Consider the following 12513-nt stretch of genomic DNA (forward strand, 5'->3'; position numbering starts at 1 on the left):
CCCGCCTTCAAAAGCTATCAAGCTATCTTAGAACTCTTCTTTTATTCTTTGAATGTGTCTTTTGTAAAGCAAGCTGCTCTTCAGGGTTGCTCTCTCTTGTTTCTATAGCTGTGTTGATGACTTTTACAATGTTTTTTTTTCTCTGTATGGTCTCAGATTTCTTGAGTTATATTTTTCTGTTTTTAGCCATTTTTCCCTTAGGTAATGAGAGTCATCCCTAATTACAAAGGTAGGGGTCCAAAAAACTGCTTGGAAACTGAGCATGTGGGTGAGTCTTGTCTCCTTTCAGTTTCATTGTAGAGGGATCTGTGGGGGCTGTTTGTTGGTAAACTCTCAGTATTAGTATCTGTACGTCTTCCCTCCTGGGTTTGGTCAGGTACCCCAGAGAAGAGTCTTGATCTGACTAAATGGGTAAAGGTCTGGCTGCTACTATTTTGGGAGCCAGAACCCAGTGGAGGAAGGGGTTAGGAGTCCATATTTAGCATACAATGTACTCCCCCTGTTCCTTTACTCCCTCTCTTTTCCTAGTGGTTCCCAGGCTGTCTTCTAGTCCAGTGAGACTGTTCTACTCTCTGCTGAGAACATTCAGTCTTCCGTAGAGGGAGAGGAACAGGACCCCGTGACAAAGTGGGGGAGCGGGTCTGAGGATGTCATTGCTTCTCAAATAACTCTCACCCAATCCTGCCTATTTCATCTCTTCTCTCAGCCCTCAGTGTTTGCTGTGACTGGTGCTGTCTTTTTTACTTAACCCTTTGAGGATTCTGCTGTGAAAATCAGGATGTTTCCCCACACCTCGCATAGAGTTAGTAGTTCTCTGATCTGTTCAACAGTGACTACTCATCCATTTGTTTTCCAGTTACCAAAATTTTGCTTGTTTTCTTTTTAACTCTTCTCTCTATCTTCATGAGATTCTTTTTGCTTTTTCTAATTCTTTTATTATGGTTTTTAATAGGCTGCTGTTTTCACCTGCAACCTACTGATTAAAGTTTTCCATTGAATTTTAAAGGATAACCCTCTGAAAGAATTAGAATGTATAACTTCAAATCGGAATGAGGAAGTGGAAATAAATTTGATCATTCCAACAGAAGGCAGAAGAGGAGGGAAAAAGCAAAGAAGATGCTTGGGAATTAGAAAACACAAAATAAGATGATAAAAATTAGCGAAGTATTTTCATAAACCTAATACATAATTTCAGGTAAAGATTGCTGAGTAAAAGAGAATGAAACAAACAAACAAAAAACTAAATGCTTTTTATTAGTAGACATATCTAAAAGTATGATGACATAGTTTCAAAGTAAAGGAATAAAAAAAATATACAGTAGGCATAATCTATGTCTTAATCCATCTTGGGCTGCCGTAATAGGATTCCATAGACTTGGGACACTTATAAACAACAGAAATTTATTTCTCACAGTTGTGGAGGCTGGGAAGTCCAAATTTAGCGTGCCAGCAGATTTGGTATCTGGTGAGGACCTGCTTCCTCGAACTTCATAGATACCTTTCTTTTTGCTCACCTCCTATGGTGGAAGGAGGCAGGGGAATTCCCTAGGGTCTCTTTTATAAGGACACTAATCCCACTCATGAGGAGATGTTTGTTAGTAAAGAACTAAAAATTAATGAGCTAACTATACAATGTAAAAGAAAAGAAAAGAAATAAATTTGAGAAATGTTAATGAAAAAAAGTTTTAATCATATCAACTAAGTGAAAGGTACATTTGCCAAGATTGATAGAGGAGGAAAAAAGGGCACAAATGTATTAGAAATCAAAAAGGGATATGACTACAGACAAATTGAGATTTAAAAACTGAGAATACTGTGGAGCTTTTTGCCTTTAAACTTGAAAACAGATAGAATGCACAATTTCTTGCAAAGTAAATGACCAAAATTGGCTTAAGAATAAGAAACTTGACAAGATTATAATTTTTTTTTTTTTTTTTAAGATTTTATTTGTCCAAGAGAAAGAGCAGAAGCAGGGGGAGTGGTAGGCAGAGGGAGAAGCAGGCTCCCCACTGAGCAAGGAGCCCAGTGAGGGGACTCGATCCCAGGACCCTGGCATCAAGATCTGAGCAGAAGGCAGGTGTGTAACTGACTGAGCCACCCAGGGGTACTGACAAGATTATAATTTAAAGATTTAAATTAGACATCTACCTACAGCAAAATAAGATTAAATAAAAACCCAAAACCAAAAACCCAAATCCCAAGTGAAAACCCCAGATGGACAAGTTGTATAAAACATATGAAGAGGGGCACCTGGGTGGCTCAGTCGGTTAAGCGTCTGCCTTTGGCTCAGGTCATGATTTCCAGGGTCCTGGGATCAAGCTCCACTTTGGGCTCCCTGCTCAGCGGGGAGTCTGTTACTCCCTCTTCCTCTGCCCCTCTGCCTGCTTGTGTGTGCTCTCTCTCTCTCTTTCAAATGAATAAATAAAATCTTAAAAAAAACTATGAAGAATCAGTAATTCCAGTTTTATACAAAATGTTTTAGAAAATAACAAAAAATTATTCTGTTAGGCTACTGTAATCTTGATACTCTGGGTGGGACAAGTGTAGTATGCAAAGGGAGATGAACAGGCCACATCGCACTAATGAACGTGGCAATAGAAATTTTGGGTAAAATGTTAGTATTTGCTTAAAAAATACCATGACTAATAAGGGCGTGTCTCAGGAATGTAAAGATGATTAAACATTAGAAAACCCGTAAATGAAATCAACACATCAAAGGAGAAAAGCCATATGATAATCTTCATGGTTGAAGGGGAAAAAAGCATATGATTAAATTCTGTACTCATTCTTAGAAAACTTAGGAGTATAAGAGAACTTGCTTAATTTGAGTAAAGAGTGTTGGTTAAAAAAAAAAAGAGAGACACAGAAGTGTATATAAGGCATGATTCCAATTATATGAGTTTCTAGAACAGGCAAAATTACTTTGATAGAAATCAGATCAGTAGCTGCCTGGGGTGAGGAAGGTAGATTGACTGAACAGGGACACAAGGAAACTTTCTGGGATGATGGTTATATGGATGTATACATTTGTCAGAACTCCTCAAACTATACATTTAACATCTGTGCATTTTACTGTATGTAAACTATGCCTCAATAAAGTTGATTTTTAAACAGTATGTAAAAACCATGCATTTCTGTATACCAGCAAGACACAAAATTTTAAAAAAAGTCGCTATTTAAAATGACAACACAAACTACAAAATACCTAGGGAAAAATAAAACAGAAACATGTGTGATACCTTAATGGAGAAAATTTTAACACCCTTATAATTCAAATTTTAAGCAGACATACTAGTGTTTATGAATGGAAGACACTATCATTAACATGTCCGTTTTCCTCCACTTATTTATATATTTGGTGTCATTCCAATTAAAATCCCAGGAGGTGAAAGAGGATTCACTTCATCAGATACCAAGACATATTTTTTCGCTTTAGTAGTTACAAGGTGATGGTATTTGCCTCGGATATAGATTAATGGAAGAAAAAAAAAAGAGCCTGGAAAAACAAGTAGCATTGTAATTACTAGGGAAGATTCAATATATGGTACTGGTATACTTGGTTATCTTTGCTGGGGAGGGGAAGATCCTTTTGTGTATGCCTCACAGCATACACAAAAATAAGTTACAAGGATGAAAAGCAAAACTTTAGACTTTATGACCTTTAAAAGATGACAACATATGGAAGGATCTTTAAGAAGATCCCAATGTATACATAATACAGTATTTAAAATATTGATTAAAGATGAGCTCATTAAAGTGAAATCTTAAGTATAAAAAGCCATCAAAAGTAACTTGCTGGGTGAAGATATGTGGCATGTGTAACAAAAGATTATCATCCAGAATACATAAACCTTGTGAATTAAGGAAAAGATGGTGAATATGAGCAGATGATTCAAAGAACAGAATCCTGAAAAGTCAATAAACATGAAAATATTCTCAAACTTCTTAGGGAAGTGCAAAACATCAGCAACCCTCTGTGTCACACCCATCCTTTTGGAAAAAGTTCGAGGTACCAAATAATGTCAAATGTTGGGTAAAGTAGGAACTCCTACTTCCCTGGTGGGAATGACAATTGCTCTTATCAGGTTGACTGAATTTGGTAAAGGATATGTGGATGTGCTCCTATGCAGCTCCTAAGGCAGTGGCTATCATATGTTTTTTACGGACCCTGGTGGAAAATATTATTTTACATGTGACAAAAACTGAAGTAAAAATCTTAAAATAAGTGTACTCTGTTTTCTACTGTATTCTGGCTTATTTACTCTATGAGTTTTATTATTTTTTGCCTATTTTTTTCTTTCGCTTTTTGAAAGATATTTTTCAGAATTAACTGAATTGATTTCATGTTCACCAATGGTTCACGGCCCTGAATTTAGAGAAATAGCAGAGGATAACATACAGTAAAATGTCTCTTTTAATTGAGAGAGACCAAGAATTAGGTTGCAGTGTACAATGTATTTCTCACTGTGGGTCTTCTTTTTTGATCAAGAAGTTTGAAAGTTTCTGCCCTTAAACAGCTCTCACATACCTATAAGAGGATATACATCACACTACTCATGGCAGCTTGTAAGGTTGGAGAATTGGAAACAATCTAAATAGGAATCAAAATGAGAATGGACAGTGAGCTGTAATAGTCACACAGTGCAATGCAGTATGAGGTGAAATGAATGAACTAGAGTTCAAGGTTATAATATCAGCATGGATAGTAATAATAGTGAAAAAAAGCAATGTGACATGAACAGTATTAAAGTTTCATAGAAATTTATAAAATGCAAAGATTTATGAATACAATATGTAGCAAAACCATTAGGTGACAATGGGGGAAAATCAGGGTTCTGATTATCTCTGAGAAGCAAGGAGGGAGGGGAATGGGAATGGAAAGGTATATATAAGGGACTTGAGCTATATCCATCTATCATGTCTTATTTCTTACAGCTGATCAAATACCACAGAATGTTAAGAATTGACAGAGCTAGGTGGGAGGCCAAGGGTGTTTCCATATTTTTTTTTGGTATGACTGAAATATTTAACTTTTTAAGATAAACACCATAAGTAAAACCCAAGCTATTTGGGAGAGTAAGTTCAACAAGATGTGTGAGACCTTTCCAGAGAAAATTATACAACTTACTGATGGATATTAAGTCCAAAATAAATAAACATCTCATTTTCATTAATAGGGATACTTAGTATTATAAATATGTTGGTTCTTCACAAATTAATATAAGTTCATTGCACTTGTAATCAAAATCCTATGGAGTTTTGGTGGAACTTAAACTAAACTTAAGATGACTAACATCAATTTGAAAAATAAGAGAGGGGCTCACTCTGCAGATAATCAGCTTACTAGAAAGCAGGAGTAAGTAAAATCCCATGATACTGGTGTAGGTTTGAACAAGTACAATGAACAGAATACAAAGCCCACAATCAGACGTTGGTTTATAGGGATTAGGTAGTGACAGGAGCTGCGTGAATTACCAGAGAAAAGATAAACTATTTAGTACATGGCACTGACAAAGTGGGCTATCCTTCCAGGAGGTGTTTAGGTCACTATCTCAGCCCTTAACCAAAAACAAATTCCTCGTATATTAGAAACCTAAATGTGAAAAGCAGAACTAAAATGTCCACAAGAATATCTAGGGAGGAGTATCTTTGTAAGATCTGGATCCTTCATGCCTCAGATTCCTCATTTGTAAATAAGGGTATCTACCCTGCTGGGTGCTTGTGAGAATTGAGTTTAATGCTTACCTAGACTCTGAGACTAACCTGTCGTGTTATAGAGTAAGCACTCAGTGTTTTCTACTGTGTTTGGGGGCAGAAAGGGGTTTCTTTAGAAAGAAGCAAAGTGAATCATAAAAGATTCTAAAGTATAAACTTGTGTACTGTAAAGGTATATGAAAGTGAGAAAACGTAAGGCTTTGGAGATTTTTTTAATACATGTCAGTGATAGGGTTTATATCAATAAGCACAAGAAGCAAAGTACAGCAGGGTTGAAGACTACAAAGAACATGAGCTGTAGTTTAAGGAAATAATGTAGAATCCTATTTGTAAAACTATGTTATACGATGATTAATAACTTGCAGGCTTTATTTGTGAGTTCAGGATAATCAGACCTCTTACTTAACTGAAATTTTCCAGTGAGTAATCTTTGAATCCCAATTTTACTGATCACTTGATAAGCTTTCTTACTGAGCTGTACAGATAAGGTCTTCCTATTCTAATGAATCCTGCCTTGTATGTCTCACTTATTGCTGAAATTAGGAACAGAATTAGTATCTGAACTTGTTTTTCAGTTCTTGCAGATGTTGGAAAAAAATTCTAACTTCAGCTCTTGCTGCCACACTATGGAAGGAAATCTGTATATTCTGCAAATGACTCATTCATATTTCAATAACTTGATCATAAATCTAGTTTTCTTACTCCATTTCGTCTTCGGCTTGGAGCATATTGACATGGATTCCTTGTAAAAACTTAAATTCAGTCTATTATTTCAAGACTGTTGGCTAAATATATCTTAGCTACTTAAAACGCTCAACTGGTTGAAATGTATTATCAGCATTACCGAAAAATATTTTACTGAATAATTTAAAAATTCTCCAGAGATAATTAGCCAGGTGTCAGTCAGCCATGGTTACAGAGACATGACAAGTTGAGGCTGGTAACTTTCAGTGATTACATCATTCCAAAGTGGTCATAAGTGCTGTTCTAAGACATGGGACACTGAGATCATGTGGTTGTACTAGGCCATGAGGTCACTCAGATGACCCAGAGTAGACTTAAACTTTTCATGTGTTTATTTCCATGAAGAAAAAAAATTTAAAAGGTTTCATAGAAAACTTTTAGGTCCCCAAGAATACATCTGAACTCCTAAGAAACATTTCTCCTAACAAAAGTGTCACAGAGAACCTGTTGCTCACATTCTTCCTACTGCTGAGAATCCCTTTCAGTGTTGCTGATTATATGGAAGTTTAAGTTTTATTCATTTTCTTAGGTTGAATTCTCATACATGAATTAATTGAACCAAAGGTGTAGACACTTTTAGATAAATTCTTGTTGTATTTTGCTTGTTCTGTCAGTTTTTCACAAGGAACAGGGATCCCTCATGGAATGCACGAAGAGTTTTGTTCTAAGGCTAAAATTGGTGTGGGGCCAGAACTGGACCTGGAGGGTCCTAAGACACCACGCCTGGAGACTGGCTGCCTCTGTTTTTCAGCAGGACTAGGTGTCTCTGCCTTGCTTGGGCACACTTTTACGTGTGTGCTGACTACCCTCTCCCGGGCCTCTGTGGTCTTCTGGTCATGTGATGATCACGGTGACTTACATAAAGCCTGTATAATGCTCACCCTGTAACAGCCTTCAGATTTGCTTCTCTTTCTCTGTTCCAGATGGTGATTTGTCTACCATCACATGCTCTTCAGTTATGTTCCTTAGTGGTAGTTGTCTTCGAATCTTCCTTATCCCTAAAATGACTACATCCACTTGGTCAATAACGGGTGAATCGTCTCACAGATAACTGAAGGAATACTACTCTAACTTCTGTCCAGCTCTGTAATCCTAGCCGGCTTTCCTCTCCCCAGTGGCCTACTGCATTGCTTCCTTGTACCCCATATTGTAGCAATACCTATATTTTTTTGTAACTCCTAAAATGCTACCTATCTCCAGAAAACGTGCTGAACTTTCTGCCTGATGTTCTCTCCTCTCTGTCTTTTCAGGCTTCTGCTCTGGTGTCTTTTTTGTGCTACCTCTCCCTTCTAAAGGTTGAATTAATAAGCATATTCTCCATGCCCGGGTAAGACTATATCACTTGGTACTGAGGTTTATACAGCTCGCTCCCCTTCAGCATGCTTGTGGCAGAGTAGGAATTCAGCAGAAGTCCAAGGTAGCCAGCTATATCTTTTGCTGCCTGCTAGTCCCAAACATCAACTTTGGTGGATTGTTACGTGTGTTTGATGGAATTTGTGGGTTTGCTTTATTTGTCAAGTTGTAGTTTTATGTACTAGAGTGCTTATTGATGTGTATTATGGCCGAGTCTACCACTGTGGACAGCTTAAGAGGGCTACTCTCAAGTTCTCTCTGTTCTTTATTTACCCTACAGATCTCTAGCTCTGAGCGAACTTCACTTTCTCACCAGTTCTCCTGTATTGCTAAAGAAAGTCACATAATCCTGCTTATTGGCTCCTTTCAAATTTTTAGTGTCTAAACCACAGCTGGGCTATCAAGAGTGCCTCGGTGGCATTGTGATGGGGAGTTCCAGGAGATGTCCCTTACAAAGTGTATCCATGGCCAAATCAGTTTATGAAATTTGGCATACTATATTGCCTCTTCTGAGACCCTTGGGACAGTCTCCTGAATTGAGGCTGGGGGACCTTAACCTCATTACTTGTTCTTCCCTTTTGAGGGAATGAATAGGATTATTCATTAGGTTGTGACCATTTTTTTTCTAACAAACTATACCAAGGCCTAAATATCTTCAGTTGGGAGACCATTTTGAGAATGGTCTTTTGAGAATCCCAAGTCCGTTTTTGAGAATTATACTTTTTTTTTTTTTTTTTTTTTTTTTTTTTTTTAGTAAATGTATAGGTTTATTACAACAACCTTACTACCATGCAGATTCCATGCAGTTTTCTATGGAGACCGTCATATCACCAGAGAATATACCTCTTTCTTTCCAGTCTTTATGCCTTCATTTTTTTTTTTTTTTTCCTCTTTCTTGCCTTACTGTGCTGGCTAGAACATCCAGTGCATTATTAAATAGAAATGGCAACAGTGGACATCCTTGTCCTATTTCCAGTAATAAGGAAAGGGGAATTTAATGTTTCACCCATTACATATTTGCTAGCTCTAGGTTTTTCGTAGATGTCTTTTTTCAGAATAAAGAACTTCTTCCTCTTTTCTGTTTCTCTATTTCCAGTTTGCTGAGACTTCTTAATCATAGATGGATATTAAATTAATATTGTCAAATGCTTTCTTTTTTTCTGCATCGGTTAAGAGAATCATAAGGATTTACTCCTTTACACTATAAATAAGGTGCTTGATTTTTTTTTTTTTTTTTTAATTTAAATGGCAAGTCAGTTTTGCTCCCTGGGATAAACCCCACTGGGTGATGATATTACTTTTTCTGTATATGTTACTGAATGTGACTTGCTAATAGTTGTTACGGATTTTTCCATCTAGGAGTAGCAGACCTTTGCTTTGTGTTAGTGCAGGATCTTGGGTCCAAGCCAGTTTCTTGCTCCTGTGCCGGGGTCAGGTTGCTTTTTCTTCTACTCATTCCTTAGCATCAGTGTATCTTTGTCTGGGACTGGTGGTAGCAGTGTCTCCTGCCTTCCTCTAGCAGAGTAGACTGCAGTTATTGTTACATGGTGAAAGACTTGTGTGTGGTAGGTGGGCAAGTAGGTTCTGCCCCCTTCTTCTCCTCCTCCCCCAACAGTACCATAGCTTTTGCTCCATTCTTTCCCTTGGGCTCTGGGTGTGGAAGGCTTTCCTGATTCTCCCCTCTTAGTTGAAGGCTTTTGTTTCATAGGCGAGACCAGTAAGGGGGAAGAGCTGTCTCCCATCTCTTGCTCCATGCCAGTCTTTGAAGAGATCTCAGTTGAAGCCCTTGGAGAAGAGCTTATGAATGAGTGCAGTTTTCTTCTGTCTGGATCTTCCACAAATTCTTAACTGTCAATCCTAGCCGACACTCAGCCTTTATCTTTACTTCTGTCTCCAGTTCAGCCCATGGACTATGACTGTGTTTCCTTTGTATCTGTGGGTTGATACCTGTCATCATTTCTCATAAGTTCTTGGCCAGTATGCCTTCATGTATTTTTTTCCGCCCTAGTCTCTCTTTCCTCTCCTTCTGGGACTCCAGTTAAACTCCAGTTAAACCCAGTAGACATTTGCTCTTGGATATTCAGGGGTTTTCGTTTTTTTTTTTCCATGCTTTTTTTTCCTCTTTGTGTTTCAATTTGGGTACTTTAATTTGACCTGTTTTCCAAGTTCACTGTTCATTACCGACTGTTATTAAATCCATCTAAAGAAATCTTTTAATTTCTGAAACTGTATTTTTCATTTCTAACATTTCCCTGTGATTGGTTTTTTTCCAGCTTCAGTATCTATAATGAAATTCTCCCATTTCTTTATGTGTGTTGTCTGTGTCTTCCATCAGGTCCTTTAATGTTTTTGTCTCAGTCGTTTTAGTCAGTTTAATATTCCAGCATCTGGGCCTTCTCTAATCTGATTAGATTCATAATTTCATCTTTTGCCTGGGGCTTGCTAGTCCCTGTATCTTGTAATTTTTGATTGAATGGTGAATATTTGTATAAAAACCATACAGATTGAAGTAAATAGTATTTACTTCCAGAAAACTGCCCGTCATTTCTCATGTTAGTTTAATAGGTGGTGGGGTTAAATCAGTAAGCTGTGTTGTTGGGCTAGTTCAGGGTTTTGTTGCAACTTTAGACTGATTTAGTTCAAGTGTTTTGAGAGCAGGATTGAGACGTTGCCTCCCGAAGATTTGTTGTCTGAGTGTAATTCCGGCTACCTCTTTGTGCTGTGTATCTGAGCCTTCAGCTTTCTTGACCTGGGGTGATTTCTCTGCTTTACAGCCCAGTTGTCAGTCCCTTGGTCATTCTGGATTTCCTCTTGCTCTAGTCTTACCCCAGGCTTCTGTGCGAGTGAGATATGTCTCTGTCAGTAACACCTTCCAGGGGTGTGTTGCAGTAGCCCTTCCCTAATCCAGCCTTGGTAGTTCAGTGTCCAGAGTATCTGGGTGGAAGTTTTTCTCTTAGCTCTGCTGTCCCACCTCAGCCCTTGGCAGCTGAATGTCTGAGATCTCTTGGGTTGATTTTTCTCACTTGTCCTGCCCATTCTTTCCCCTCTGTGTTAGAGGACAGATTGCCTGCATTTGAGGGAGACCGTAAGTTTTCTTAGGGCATCTCTCAGCTTTCTAGGCCTCTCTCCCTACCTTAGGCATACTTTGACAAGCGTGTAGTGGGAATGAGTGGTTGGGTGGTACAGATTTGCTCTGTGAAATCCTCGGAATTTTAGTATGTCTTGTCAGCATACATGTTGCTATTGAAATTTATTAAAGAGTAGGTTGGGGGCACCTGGGTGGCTCAGTTGGTTAAGCGACTGCCTTCAGCTCAGGTCATGATCCTGGAGTCCCTGGATCGAGTCCCGCATCGGGCTCCCTGCTCGGCGAGGAGCCTGCTTCTCCCTCTGACCCTATCCCCTCTCATGTACTCTCTCTCATTCTCGCTCTCTCAAATAAATAAATAAATCTTTAAAAAAAAAAAAGAGTAGGTTGGTTTCTCCTTACCCTCCTCTGGGGTGGGATTCTTCCTCCTTAGCTGCTCCACCAGGTAAGAAACCATTTGTGGGCCTCTTTTTCACAGCTCAGCACTTTCTGGAATTTAGTTCCACTGAGGTTACTTTGCATCCTGAACTCTGATGGGTTCAGAAAAAACATGATTTTGTAGCCTTATCTGGCTTGTTTTGATTGTTAGGGTGAAATGATGGTCTATTGTCATTTCTACATCCTGATTAGAAATGGGGCTCCTCTACACCTTTTACTTTGTAGCCTGGAAATACCTGCTTCATTCTAGCTGATTTTTTTTTTTTTTTTAAGATTTTATTTATTTATTTGAAAGAGAGAAAGCGAGAGACAAAGCAGGAGCAGAGGGGGAGGGGCAGAAGGAGAGGGAGAAACAGACTCCCCGCTGAGCAGGGAGCCCAGCACAGGGCTCCATCCCTGGACCCTGGGATCATGACCTGAGCCGGAGGCAGACGCTTAACCGACTGAGCCACCCAGGTGCCCCTGTAGGTATTTCTTAGAGCTACATTTCTAAATCTTCATTCTTCTCAAGTCTCAGCTCTCCAGTTCCATCCTCAAGTGGTAAATGATCTTGTCTCTTATTTTGAGATTAAAGTCATCCACATTAAAATTTAATTACGGGGCTTGTGAAGAGTGTGGGGAGAATTTATGGTAGGCACATAGAAAACTAAAAGCACATGAAAAACAGATCATTAACTGGGGAAAAGAAAGAGTTGTACAAAAAGGGAAGATTATATAGTAGTTTACTACCAGTCTCATCAGACACAAAACTACCTTTGGGAGATAATTAATTCAGGTTGGAGGAAAGTGAGCGGTTGTCGTGTAAATCCTCATTTTCTAAAAACAGTAGATAATACCTAAACTTGATGTTTCAAGGGATACCATCATGAGCCTCTTACTTGAAGTATAAATAGCAAGAGTCAAAGTTAAAAGATTTTAAGGAATTGTACTTCAGTATGAGAAGAGGAAATATATTTGACTTTAGTTAGGACACATATTGTTTGTTACTTAGATAAAAATGAAAAAATATTTTTGAAAAGAGGCCTAACTTAAAGTCTTCTCAAGGGATCATAAAAGTGAACCAAACCATTTCTTCACAAACTGTATTTACCTTTATTTTTTTTAATTTTTGTTTTTACTTTTTACTTTTTGTTGTTTACTTCACACATGATGCCTTTTCCCTTCTTACAACTTTAGAT

The 12513-nt window shown here is 38.2% G+C and overlaps 1 protein-coding gene across 1 annotated transcript in view; it reads left to right on the plus strand.

Annotated features, from left to right (window-relative positions):
• Positions 1-12513, plus strand: part of SMAD2 (SMAD family member 2) — a gene marked incomplete at its 3' end in the record, with an annotated part of 75599 nt that overhangs the window by 10316 nt on the left and 52770 nt on the right. The window lies entirely within an intron of this gene.

The sequence above is a fragment of the Neomonachus schauinslandi genome, chromosome 14 (genome assembly GCF_002201575.2).
Source record: "Neomonachus schauinslandi chromosome 14, ASM220157v2, whole genome shotgun sequence".
Lineage (NCBI taxonomy): Eukaryota > Metazoa > Chordata > Mammalia > Carnivora > Phocidae > Neomonachus > Neomonachus schauinslandi.